We start from the raw sequence: 13,765 nt of genomic DNA, 5'->3' as shown, positions 1-13,765 counted from the left end.
TTGCTTAAAATAACATCAGGAACCCCTACTGCATTTTCCTACTTTCCATAACCATTTTTACAGAAACGAACAAAAAAGTCAGCACATTTTTATATTTTAAAGTGCCAAAGTAACCAAGTTTTTACATCCAATTTCTATGACCTAACCAGCTACCAACATTTTTCTTTACTATAGTTCAAATTAGTTCTACTTCAGTAGTCTCAACTTTGCAAGATATCAACTTGGGGAATAGAAAACTCAGTGGTGAGAAAACTTACATTCATTTATGTAACAGTTTATATTAAGTATTCATGTTTTAAACTCTTTATAAAATTATAATTTTTCCCTTTCATCAATACAATCAACAGATATAATTTCTTCTATTTATGAATAAGGGAATCAGTGAATAACTAGAGAAACTTAACACTTTTCCTCTAAAATATAAACATAAAATCTTTTAAATCAAAACAACAGGTTAATCGTGGCTTTGGAATCTGAGAAATCATATTAAAATGCATACTCTATGATTCATTCAAAACCTGAATATAGCAATATATAATCCTATAAAGCCACAGAGCTTTTAGATCAAGGCAAAAAAGGTAAATCAAACCTGAAATGAATGGATTAGCAGAAACAGGAGCGTTACTGTAATATTCCTTTGTATTGAGTAATAGAGAAGCAGATTTTGTCAAATCTTGCTTTCTAATTCCCATCTGGAAAAGCCTTGCTCTGCAAATGAACAGGTTTGAAGGAATGCCTTTGACATCTGTAATGTTAAAAAGCATCAGTAATTGGAATGGGCTTAATCCCCCATTCAACAGCAGGTACTTTGTATACAATCATAAGAAGTGATGACAGTCAGACACAGATGTACAAATTGTTAGATTTAATCAGATTGGTCCTCTACCCTGGTCTAGTCTATCCCGTTTTAGCCTCTACTAACTTGGGTTAACTAAAGTACATGGTCAGATATGTAAGGAATAAATCCAGGTCAAAACTCAGGATTGAAGTGTCAAATGATAAACTATTTCAACTCCATGAACCACTAAAGACAAAGTTTTCATTTATAGTTTTGTGTGTATCATCATGTGAAAGTGAAGGTGTTAGTTGGTCCATCATGTCTGACAGTTTGCGAACTCAGGCTCTGTCCATGGAATTCTCCAGCCAGGAATACTGGAGTGGGTTGTCATTCCATCCCCTAGGGGACCTTTCTGACCCACGGACTGAACCCAGGTCTAAAAGCAAGAGAGTTCCAGAAAAACATCTATTTCTGCTTTATTGACTATCCCAAAGCCTTTGACTATGTGGATCACAACATACTGTGGAAAATTCTTAAAAAGATGGGAATACCAGACCACCTGACCTGCCTCCTGAGAAATCTGTGTGCAGGTCAAGAAGCAACAGTTAGAACTGGACATGGAACAACAGACTGGTTCCAAATCAGGAAAGGAGTACATCAAGGATGTATATTGTCACCCTGCTTATTAAACTTATATGCAGAATACATCATGAGAAATTCTGGACTGGATGACTCACAAGCTGGAATCAAGATTGCCAGGAGAAATATCAATAACCTCAGATATGCACATGAAACAACATTTATGGCAGAAAGTGAAGAAGAACTAAAGGGTCTCTTGATGAAGGTGAAAGAGGAGGGTGAAAAAGTTGGCTTAAAGCTCAACATTCAGAAAACTAAGATCATGGCATCTGGTCCCATCACTCCATGGGAAATAAATGGGGAAACAATGGAAACCGTGTCAGACTTTATTTTTGGGGGCTCCAAAATCACTGCAGATGGTGACTGCAGCCATGAAATTAAAAGATGCTTGCTCCTTGGAAGAAAAGTTATGACCATCCTAGATAGCATATTCAAAAGCAGAAACATTACTTTGCCAACAAAGGTCTTTCTAGTCAAAGCTATGGTTTTTCAGTAGTCATATATGGATGTGAGAGTTGGACTATACAGAAAGCTGAGTGCTGAAGAATTGATGCTTTTGAACTGTGGTGTTGGAGAAGACTCTTGAGAGTCCCTTGGACTGCAAGGAGATCCAACCAGTCCATCCTAAAGGAAATCAGTCCTGAGTATTCATTGGAAAGACTGATACTGAAGCTGAAACTCCAATACTTTGGCCACCTGATGTGAAGAACTGACTCATTTGAAAAGACCCTGATGCGGGGAAAGATAGAAGGCAGGAGGAGAAGGGGATGACAAAGGATGAGATGGTTGGATGGCATCACCGACTCAATGGACATGGGTTTGGGTAGACTCCGGGAGTTGGTGATGGACAGGGAAGCCTGGCATGCTGCAGTCCATGGGGTCACAAAGAGTCAGACACAACTGAGCAAGTGAACTGAACTTAACTGAACTCCTGCATTTCAGGCAAATTTTTTACCATTCGAGTCACCAGGGAAGCCCATATCTTCATGTATAATAGTCTATCTGAATGAGTCTGTGAAATGTGCCTCATGTTTGGCACAGTGAGATGCTGAAATGAGAGGAAGAGACTGTGTGTCAAAAGACTGATGGTGGTGGAGTGGCCAATGTAAACAGAGGTAGCAGACAGGAGATTTAGTGGTTTAAAACACTGGCTATTTATGATGCCTAAAATGTTCTTTGGAGCAGCAGACACATTTAGTTGCTCTGAAATCCATTCTGTGCTCACAGCTCCAGCTGTTAAGTGTTCATTTCTTTTCCCATGTGGTTGTATGAAGATAGAGGAAAGAAGATGAAATTCATAATTATATAATTACTGGTATTGGTGTCACTAAGGAATTGATTATAAAAATATGCAAACTTATCTGTAAACTTATCCCAAGTAAGGGCGGCTTTTGAGGGCGGCTTTTGCCCCATTTATTATTACTCTGTTCTATTGGAAGTCTAAAGAAAAACATAAATATGCTGGAAAGTGTTTCATCAGTACAACTATCATATTATTATCTACCAGTAGATTCTTTATATAGCGCTGTATATGCTCTTGCAAAGTAAATGGAAAACTTGGATCATATGAGAACTAATACGACTAGAAATGGTACCACTTGCTTTTGTTTCTCCATTTATATACAAAAATCGTTTTCAAGCCAAGTATTGTGTGTGATATGCTTCTCATCCCCAACCCACCGTATATGTCTATTAGCTGTAAACACTCTTATCCTTCCATAATGATGGAAATACCTTAACATCAAGGGCACCATAATCAAACAGAGATTTATATTCAGAGAAAACAAAAAAATATCTTGTTTGGTTTTGTCTCTATGATCATGCACACAAGATAACAATTTTCCTTAATCTTCCATCTTCATTAATTCTTAGTCTCAGTATAAAAAATACTTGCAAACTCCATATGCAGCAACCTCTCTTTTTCTTCTGACCTCAATCCCTAATCATAAAGCCCATGAAACTTTAAAACTGAATCATTTCTTACCATATGGGATCTGAGAATAAGATCAAACCCAACCTAGACAAATGCCATGCAGCAAGTTGACAACTGCTCCTGGAGTCCTGGGCAATGCCTAGGAGAGTGCCTGCCAGGACCTACTGTTTTCAAACGAGTTTCATTTCTCTAACAATTTAAATCTGCCAAGAGAAAACCGAGACAATCAAGCTTTGTGCCAAAAAGCCCCAAGCTTAAGCTAGAGTTGTATCCTCTCTTTAGCCTGCTGATGAGCGAGGGAGCAGGGGGAGAGAAAAGGATAAAGATTCATAACGAGCAGGACAGAGGCTCAGGATATGTTTGGATGGCCACAACAGGACGGTTGCTGGCCCAAGTTATGTTACTTGGTGGAGCTTCATATCCAGAACAGAAAACACCTTTGTCCTTTCTCTTTACAAACTCCCACTACATTTGGGGTTGGATGTTGTCTGGAATATATCTTCTTCCCATCTTATCCCTGCCAGAACTGTGTTAACAGACAGACATCCTATCAGAGAGGCTGCTCCCTGCTGGTTCAATCTTGGAACAACATTTTGGTGCCAAGGAAAGTTTCCCAGGGAAGACTCAAAATTGCCCTGCTCTCTGTGTTCTGCCTTTTTCCTTCTTTACATCACCTCAAACTCACCCACAGAAAGGAGGTTTGTCATACTATCACATGGACTCCAGTTTGTGAGCAGAGGAGAGAAAAGGAGAGGGCTAGTGGTGGCTTCCTAAACTAGGGAGCCATATGCACTAAGAAAGGGTGAGAACCTCCTTTGCCAACCTGGCACCAGCCTTCCTGGCACCTCAGGTTTCAGAAATGAGAGCCACTGTTTCCTTCCACAGGTCCAGGTGGTAAAAATCTATAGTTTATCCAAGCAGACACCTTCAATCATAATACCAAAATGACAATAAAAGGAGATAAAAGGTAGTTGTTGTAAATCTACAAATGGGCTACAATATTTTCAGAATCACAAGTTTAATATCTTTGCTGATTTCTACAGTAGATGAAATATAATCTTGTGACTCATACTGCTCTGGATTCAAATCTCGGCTACCCACCAACTAGGTCTGTGACTTTAGACAACCTATAATTTGTCTGAGTTTGGGCTCCATCTTTTTCTAACAGGAGCATAAATATCTTATTTCACAGAATAACTGTAAAACGAAACATGAGATGATTGATTAAAGTACACAGAATACTAATAGATGGTAAGCTCTAAGTAAATGACAGCTATTAGTAGTTTTCTATTTGGGATAAAAATATGATATTAAGTGATCTCGCTTATTTTGCTCTTAATCGCTGGAAATATTTTGCTTTTGAAATTCTTTCAGGAGATTTTCTCTCAATAATCTTCAATTAATCCTGGAAAATCCATTACTTACTACATGACATCAGAGTAGAAAAGAGCTTTAAAAAATCACAGTTGAGAGTGAATTTGAAACAGACTGTGTTGGGAGTAAACTGAGATGACCTTTCTGGAGGATGATTTGGTAATAATACTTGTAAAGTAATCAGAATTCCATTTCTAGAGATGAGTCCAAAAGGCATGGTCAAGATATGGCTCTAATGATATTCACTGCAATTTGCTAAAAGTTAGAAAGCTTGGAATTGACATATATACGTTAACATCTATAAAACTGATAACTAATGAGAACCTGATATATAGCACAGGGAACTTTACTTAATGCTCTGAGGTGGCCTAAATGAAAAGGAAATCTAAAAAAGAGAATATATGTATACGTGTAGCTGATTCACTTCACGGATTCACAACAGAAACTAACACAACATTGTAAAGCAAGTATACTCCAATAAAACATTAAATTTTTTTAAAAATTGGAAAGCATGTGTAGGCATCCTGAGAAGATAGCTTAAATATATATTTTATAATATATACAGTGAAGCATTATGTAGCCATTAAAAATATTGTAGAAAAAGCTCCAGGAGATGGTGAAAGACAAGGAAGCTTGGTGTGCTACAGTCCATGTGTTCTCAAAGAGACCAGCTTAGCGACTGAACAACAACAAAGTAAAACAACATTTCAGTATCTCCTTCATATATATATTAATGTTAATATATATATTTCCTAAAGAAAAAGTATTAAAAGGATACATGCCAAAAGATCAATATCTTTATAGAAGCACAAATGGTTTATTTGATTTTGATGTTTATCTTTTGCTTTTCTGAGATTTAAATTATGATTTTTTTTGCAGAATATGAATTGGTTGGCAATTTTTAAAAATATAAATGAATTTTCTTGAATTCTAATTTTTTCTATTTCATTGAAAATTTGGAAATGTAAATAATAATGTCCATATACCTAAGCATAAGTCCACACATACCTACCCACACATTATTTATTCATATTTTCCCCCAAATGCCAGTATATTGATATACAATATATTTACATAAAAAGGCATACTTGTAGTGATAAATGAAAAAGTCCTACTGACTTTTCATAGAAAAATTGTGTATTTCTTCAAATATTCACTTAAAACCACCAATTTTAAACTCAATTTAAGAAACAGTTTCAGAATATCTTTTCATGTCTCCTCTTTGTAAAGTCTTGAAATGCTGCTGACCTTGCATAATAATTTTTCCCTTACAACATATTAATTACTGTTCTGGCACCTCTGGCCTACTCATGAAATCAATGAAGTGTGAAATGTCTCTGTGCAGAGTAATATTTCATATTTGGTACTTTACGTATTAATTACTTTTCTGTTTTTGCTACATCCAGTCAGAAAAAAAAAATCACCTACTTCATTTTGTAATGAACTGTCAATAAGGAAAACAGAACAGCAAATGAGTCACATTTGCTGACCTATTGAAAGCCCATCAGAGAAGAGATACTTCTAAACCCTTCTGTTGTCATGGCACCTTCTTAAGTAAGCCTGCTGCTTTCTAAGGAAGACCCTTCTCATAAGCCATGACTGGCTTTCTTGTGCTTAAATAACAGATGTGAGGTCTCAGAAACAAGTAATCTAAGTCATATCATTGTTTTGAGCCTGAATTCCACAATAAAATCAAAAATACAAAGTCTTACTCAATGCTAACGAAAGAAGGTATACAGAGTGCAATTCAAAAATTTAATACTTTGCCAAGTTATCATCTGCAAAGAGAAAAATATGAGAAGAAGCTAGTGTATTCAACTTCTGTTTAGTTGCCATTTCAGCTGCTCAACGGTTAAAATATAAATCAGTTTGACAATCTGAAAGGAGCAATTTTAATCCTGAATTCTAAGAGCTTGTACATTCTCTCCCTCTCTCTCGTTAATGTCAGTCATTCAGCCTGAACAAAAAAATTCAGGTGTGACATTTCTTGATTCAAGAGCTGTGTTAAGCAGTTATAAAACTGCTGTAATTTACAGCAAAGAATAAAACTAACCTAAGAGACCTCGGCCCCAATTTGCTAAAACTTATTACACCTCATTGGCCACTGAATAGCCAAAAGAAGAAAAAAGAATTAAAAAAACTTATCTGAATAAGAAACTTTACTAGCATTAGCTTAATGAGAAATGATTGGCTTAAAATTGCTCTGGCTACATAGATAGGTTCAGGTTAATACTATTTACGATGTTATGATATCCTATTTCCTGAGTTATATAAAAGCCAAAGCAGTTACTAAAACAATACTAATGAGTCGATAGGTGTTTTCAGATGTGTCTGACTCCCGAGTCTAGTTAAATGTCTTAGTACAATGTATTTAGTTCTCTACTGAATATCTCAGCTGTTGAACGAATATGTTAAAAAATATATATATCCACACTTATCTGAAGCTATAGTGACTTTGAGACTATAGATATACCAGTGGTGTTGATTTCATTCACCTGTTACTTTACAATGCTATAAGCATGCTACACAAATGACCAAATGAACAGACTAAGGTTATCCTTAATAACTCTTGTGAACAATACCCCACAGCTCTGCAAAGGAGAATGCATTATTTGGGTTTTTCACCATTTTCAATCCATGTTTTCAAGGAGAATCTGCCGCTGCACTGTGTGTTCCCTTTTGCCAAAATAATTTGGGTAATGCTAAGACATGGGCTAAACTCACAGTCAAAATGTCACTTCGTAAAAGAAAAGTAGCAAGTGGTTGGTTTATGATAAATTAACATTCTTGGCCCAAAATACTGCTAATATTCTCAAAAATGAATCTATAATGGTATATTTAGTGAGGTGACTTATTTCCCCACAGTTTTCTAATTGTGTATTAACAGGTATGTAATACACAGTATTTATAGTACAAAATACCCATTGAGGTTGATATTTAGACTAGAAAAGAAACATAGTCCTAAAGAATGATTTGGATAAGTCACATTTACACGTGTAACAATCAGTCGCAATATCACAAGACTTCTATATCTGATAACTTTCTAGAATATGGGCCAGATACTAAAAACCATGCATTTGTGTATGCTAAGTTGCTTTAGTCATGTCCAACTCTTTGCAACCCTTTGGACCAAAGCACGCCAGGCTCCTCTGTCCTTGGGGATTCTCCAGGCAAGAAAGGATACTACAGTAGGTACCACGCCCTCCTCCATGGGATCTTCCTAACCCAGGGATTAAACCTGTATCTCTTACGCCTCCTGCATTAGCAGGAGGGTTCTTTACCACTAGCACTACCTGGAAAGCCCCCTAAAAACCATATCTGTGGCTAAAGAGGAAAGAAACATTCAAAGATATTAAATACAGACAAATCTAGCAAATACTTTGGAAAATCTACAAAAACTTTCCTTAAGAAACAGATAAAATGAACAAAGCCAATCCCTCTTTACCTTATCACTAACACCACCCTCATCACTCAAGAGGTTAGTATGTATTTGCTTTCTATTTTAGGTTGCTTACTCATTTTGCTTTGGCATAGTCAATAAAGCAGAAATAGATGTTTTTCTGGAATGCTCTTGCTTTTTTGATGATTCAGCAGATGTTGGCAATTTGATCTCTGGTTCTTCTGCCTTTTCTAAAACCAGCTTGAACGTCTAGAAGTTCATGGTTCACATATTGCTGAAGCCTGGCTTGGAGAATTTTGAGCATAAATTTACTAGCGTGTGAGATGAGTGCAATTGTGTGGTAGTTTGAGCATTTTTTGGCATTGCCTTTCTTTGGGATTGGAATGAAGACTGACCTTTTCCAGTCCTGTGGCCACTGGTGAGTTTTCCAAATTTGCTGGCATATTGGGTGCAGCACTTTCACAGCATCATCTTTCAGGATTTGAAATAGCTCAACTGGAATGCCATCACCTCCACTAGCTCTGTTCATAGTAATGTTTTCTAAGGCCCACTTGACTTCACATTCCAGGATGTCTGGCTCTTGGAAGGAAAGTTATGACCAACCTAGATAGCATATTGAAAAGCAGAGATATTACTTTTCCAACAAAGGTCCATCTAGTCAAGGCTATGGTTTTTCCAGTGGTCATGTATGGATGTGAGAGTTGGACTGTGAAGAAGGCTGAGCGCCGAAGAATTGATGCTTTTGAACTGTGGTGTTGGAGAAGGCTCTTGAGAGTCCCTTGGACTGCAGGGAGATCCAACCAGTCCATCCTAAAGAAGATCAGTCCTGGGTGTTCATTGGAAGGACTGATGCTGAGGCAGAAACTCCAGTACTTTGGCCACCTCATGCGAAGAGTTGACTCATTGGAAAAGACTCTGATGCTGGGAGGGATTGGGGGCAGGAGGAGAAGGGGACGACAGAGGATGAAATGGCTAGATGGCATCACCGACTCGATGCACATGAGTTTGGGTGAACTCCGGGAGTTGGTGATGGACAGGGAGGCCTGTTGTGCTACGATTCATGGGGTCGCAGAGAGTCGGACATGACTGAGCGACTGAACTGAACTGAACTCATTTTGCAACTGGTATGTTGGTACAGCTAATTTAACTATAAAAAAATCTGCATGAATATATATATATGTAACACACATATATATAAAGGTGATTTTAAGTAAGTTTAAAAGCAAATCATTTTTGCCTTTTTTAGTTTGTAGAGTTAAATTGAGTTGATCCGAGAATTATTGAAGAAAATGAGCAACATATGTTCTGCTTAGAACGCAGACAGTATAATTTCAAAGTAAAATCAGAAGACTAATGAATAGTAAGAGGCCAAAGGTTAACACTGGGAAGCAGAAATCACTTCTCATAAATTGTTGCCTTATAAAAATAAAAGGCTAACCCTTTTCTTTTGTTCAAGGTATAATTGTCCATTCCTGCTACTACCCGTGGCAGTTATAAAATACACTATGGCAAGGGAAAAAATGGAGTTTGGATTTGAATGCCCAAAGATGCAGGCAGTATCATTCAACCAAAGCTTTCAACACTGAAGTGTTTGTATTATTAATACCCTCTGAAATTTACTATAGTGACTAATTTGCCATAGTCACTGGACAGAAATCATGTAGCATGATTTACACTACTACAAAATCTTTACTAACTTGGGCACCATAAATTTGATCATTTAATAATTTAGTGCTAAATCTCTTCTTTTAATGAAAGGAGGGTGATCATGATGATTATTAATGCTATTTTTAGTTAGTTTTAAATTATGCCATTATGATAAAACATTCTACTTAATTTAATATTTCAACTCAAAATTAATTTCCAAAGTCTTTAATTCTAGTCAGTCTGCATAATTACAAGGTATTATAATACACTTGCAATTGAATCTCTAAAGTGCATTGAACAATAGAGAATGTTAAGTGGATATCTTATTTAGATACTGCAGCTTAGAGTTGGTCTTGCTTCTTCAGCACCCCAACAGACAGCATTCTAATTAAGAAATTAAAAATCTCTTTCATTCTTGAGAAGAAGTAAACAATGGATAAAGCTCTTTAATCATATTCTGACAAAAAGATTGCATACTTTTAAAGTACTGTCATGAGTTTTCTTTTTAAAGAAAAGCATACTTTTTGAAAAATAAACAACAGTTAACATATCACCTCAAAAAGCTCTCTTGTGCCATCTTCCAATTTACAGTATCTGATGAGTGGAAAGTGAATTTTGGCATTTAGTGGAGAGCGGTCGTTCATTCCTATGTTGACAGGTGTTCCTGTGAAAGCAACTTGCAACTTAAGACCACCATCTACTGGCTCTGCCCAATGCTGCAAAAGCTCTTGGTGTCATATGCAACTGATTCTAAATGTGCCCGACTGAAAAATCTACACTCTTGCAAAGAATTTACTAAACTGGTCTCCTACTTTCTAATCAATAATTTGTTATTTAATTTCCACATTCTTAAAGGCATTCACCATTCCTCAAGAAAATAACTAGCATCTGTTATTATATGTTATTACTCCAGGAGTTGGTGATGGACAGGGAGGCTTGGCGTGCTGCGATTCATGGGGTCGCAAAGAGTCGGACATGACTGAGCAACTGAACTGAACTGAACAGATAGTGTTTAAGTACAGATTTTTTTTTCACATGATGAACCTGGTACCGCTGATGAAGACTTGGTGTATGCCCTGCCATAGACAAAGATACTTGATATCAGTCAGGATTCTATTTAGAACTAACTAGAAAGATACTTCTTGAATGAGACCACTTTATACTAATTCATATTGCCTTTCATTACTTTGGAGGATACTACTGCCAGGAAAAGGGTATGAAATTGGAATCTAGGGTTACAGCCTTTCCTGAAACCTTTTAAGTTACTCTAGTGATTTCCAGAGAGATATAAAAGTCAAGTTAAATATGCTAAGAGCTTCTTTTTTATCTCTGTTCCTTCTCAATTGAGCTTTTCTGATTTTAAGTTCAGGAACAAGAGATTACATTTGTGAAAGCTTTGTTTTTTCAAGTACTATCCCACCTATCCTGGGAAAAGGTTATTTGTTGCTTTCCAAGTCCTTCAAATCACATCACTCATTCATTCAGCAAATATTGGTGAAAGGCCCCTAGGCTTTATGGCAGTTAATGAGGCTGCACTGGTAAGTAAAAAACATGATTCCAATGAACATAGATACTTAAGTATATATTTATTTATATGTTCCCTGGTTCTACAAACAATACAAATATGCCACTGTAACCAGTTATCTAGTACTCATATTAAAAACAATCTTTTTAGATTTTACAAAATTATGTGTCCTTACCCCCAAGTCCCACCATTTGGAAGATATGCATAGCTAGTGAGGTCACTTTTGATCACAGACAGATTAAATGACCATAGGTCTATTCTGAGCCCTCTGTTTCTCTCCGTAGATCCTGCGAAGTTTGCATATACCCATGGTGATTTTCTACTTTCTTGAGTGTTCCCAGTATCCAGATTTGAAATCATGCCTCAGCTTTTTTGATTAAAATAGAAGCAGTGAGACAAATCCCATCTTTCCAATACTAAATCTACCAGTTTACCAGTTGTTGTTCTTCAGTCGCTCAGTCAGTTGTGTGTCTGACTCTTTGTGACCCCTTGGACTACAACACACCAGGCTTCCTGTCTTTCACTGTCTGCTGGAGTTCGCTCAGTGTCCGTTGAGTCAGTGATGCCAGTTTACCAGAACCTCTGTTGATTCTGTCTTCTTGCCAGTTTCAGTGGAAGATAGGTCCCTCTGATCAAAAGCCAGGTCTCTACTGAACCCTTCATATCTCATCCCTAAGATTCTCAAAAAGTTTCCTCCTGCAATTAGAACTCTCTTTAGATTGCATCATCAGTTATCCCATCTCCCTGGGATCGTTCTTATTAGCATACAAAGAACCATTAGTCTTGTGTATTATAAAAATCTTAACACTGCTCTCTGCTACCCTAGTATTCTACCCCCTTCACAGCAAACTTTCTTAAAAAATATGTCTATATTTTCTGCCTCTATTTCCTCACCTCCCATTTGCTTCTTCATATTGTTCCAGCAGGCTTTCTGCCATCATCCACTGAGCCTGCACATTGAGATCAACAATCATTTACATGCTTTCTCATCCAGCAGCAACATTTCTGTTCTCATCTTTATAGCCCACTCAGGAGCATCAGACCATTCTGTCCTGGAAAGCCTCTCTGTTTTTGAATCTAAGATAATTCACTCTGCTCAATTTTCTCCCTGTCATTCCTGGCCACTCCTTTGCTGTCCCCTTATTCTCAGTTCAGTTCAGTTCAGTTCAGTCACTCAGTCGTGTCCGACTCTTTGCGACACCATGAATTGCAGCACACCAGGCCTCCCTGTCCATCACCAACTCCCAGAGTTCACTCAAACTCACGTCCATTGAGGCAGTAATGCCATCCAGCCATCTCATCCTCTGTCGTCCCCTTCTCCTCCTGCCCCCAATCCCTCCCAGCATCAGAGTCTTTTCCAATGAGTCAACTCTTCACATGAGGCAGTCAAAGTACTGGAGCTTCAGCTTCAGCATCATTCCTTCCAAAGAACACCCAGGACTCATCTCCCTTAGAATGGACTGGTTGGATCTCCTTGCAGTCCAAGGGACTCTCAAGAGTCTTCTCCAACACCACAGTTCAAAGCATCAATTCTTTGGCACTCAGCTTTCTTCACAGTCCAACTCGCACATCCATACATGACCACTGGAAAAACCATAGCCTTGACTAGACGGACCTTTGTTGGCAAAGTAATGTCTCTACTTTTGAATATGCTATCTAGGTTGGTCATAATTTTCCTTCCAAGGAGTAAGTGTCTTTTAATTTCATGGCTGCAGTCACTATCTGTAGTGATTTTGGAGCCCCAATAAATAAATTCTGACACTGTTTCCACTGTCTCCCCATCTATTTCCCATGAAGTGATGGGACCAGATGCCATGATCTTCGTTTTCTGAATGTTGAGCTTTAAGCCAACTTTTTCTCTCTCCTCTTTCACTTTCATCAAGAGGCTTTTTAGTTCCTCTTCACTTTCTGCCATAAGGGTGGTGTCATCTGAATATCTGAGGTTATTGAGATTTCTCCCGGCAATCTTGATTCCACCTTGTGCTACTTCCAGCCCAGCGTTTCTCATGATGTACTCTGCTTATAAGTTAAATAAGCAGGGTGACAATAGACAGCCTTGACGTACTTCTTTTCCTATGTGGAACCAGTCTGTTGTTCCATGTCCAGTTCTAACTGTTGCTTCCTGACCTGCATATAGGTTTCTCAAGAGGCAGGTCAGGTGGTCTGGTATTCCCATCCCTTTCAGAATTTTCCACAGTTTATTGTGATGTACACAGTCGAAGGCTTTGGCATAGTCAATAAAGCAGAAATAGATGTTTTTCTGGAACTCTCTTGCTTTTTCGATGATCCTTATTCTCAGATGGATCTAAATATTGGAAAACCTCAGAATTTGAATCTGGAGCCCCTTCTCTTCTTTATCTACACCCTCTCACTGGGTGATTTCATCCAGTTCCATGGCTCTAAGGAGTTACCTATATTTCTATTGATTCTGAGGTTTATATCTCTGGCCTTGAACTTTACCTATAACTG

This window comes from Oryx dammah, unplaced genomic scaffold, assembly GCF_014754425.2.
Source record: "Oryx dammah isolate SB20612 unplaced genomic scaffold, SCBI_Odam_1.1 HiC_scaffold_3, whole genome shotgun sequence".
Classification (NCBI taxonomy): Eukaryota; Metazoa; Chordata; class Mammalia; order Artiodactyla; family Bovidae; genus Oryx; species Oryx dammah.
This window is presented reverse-complemented; position numbering follows the sequence as displayed.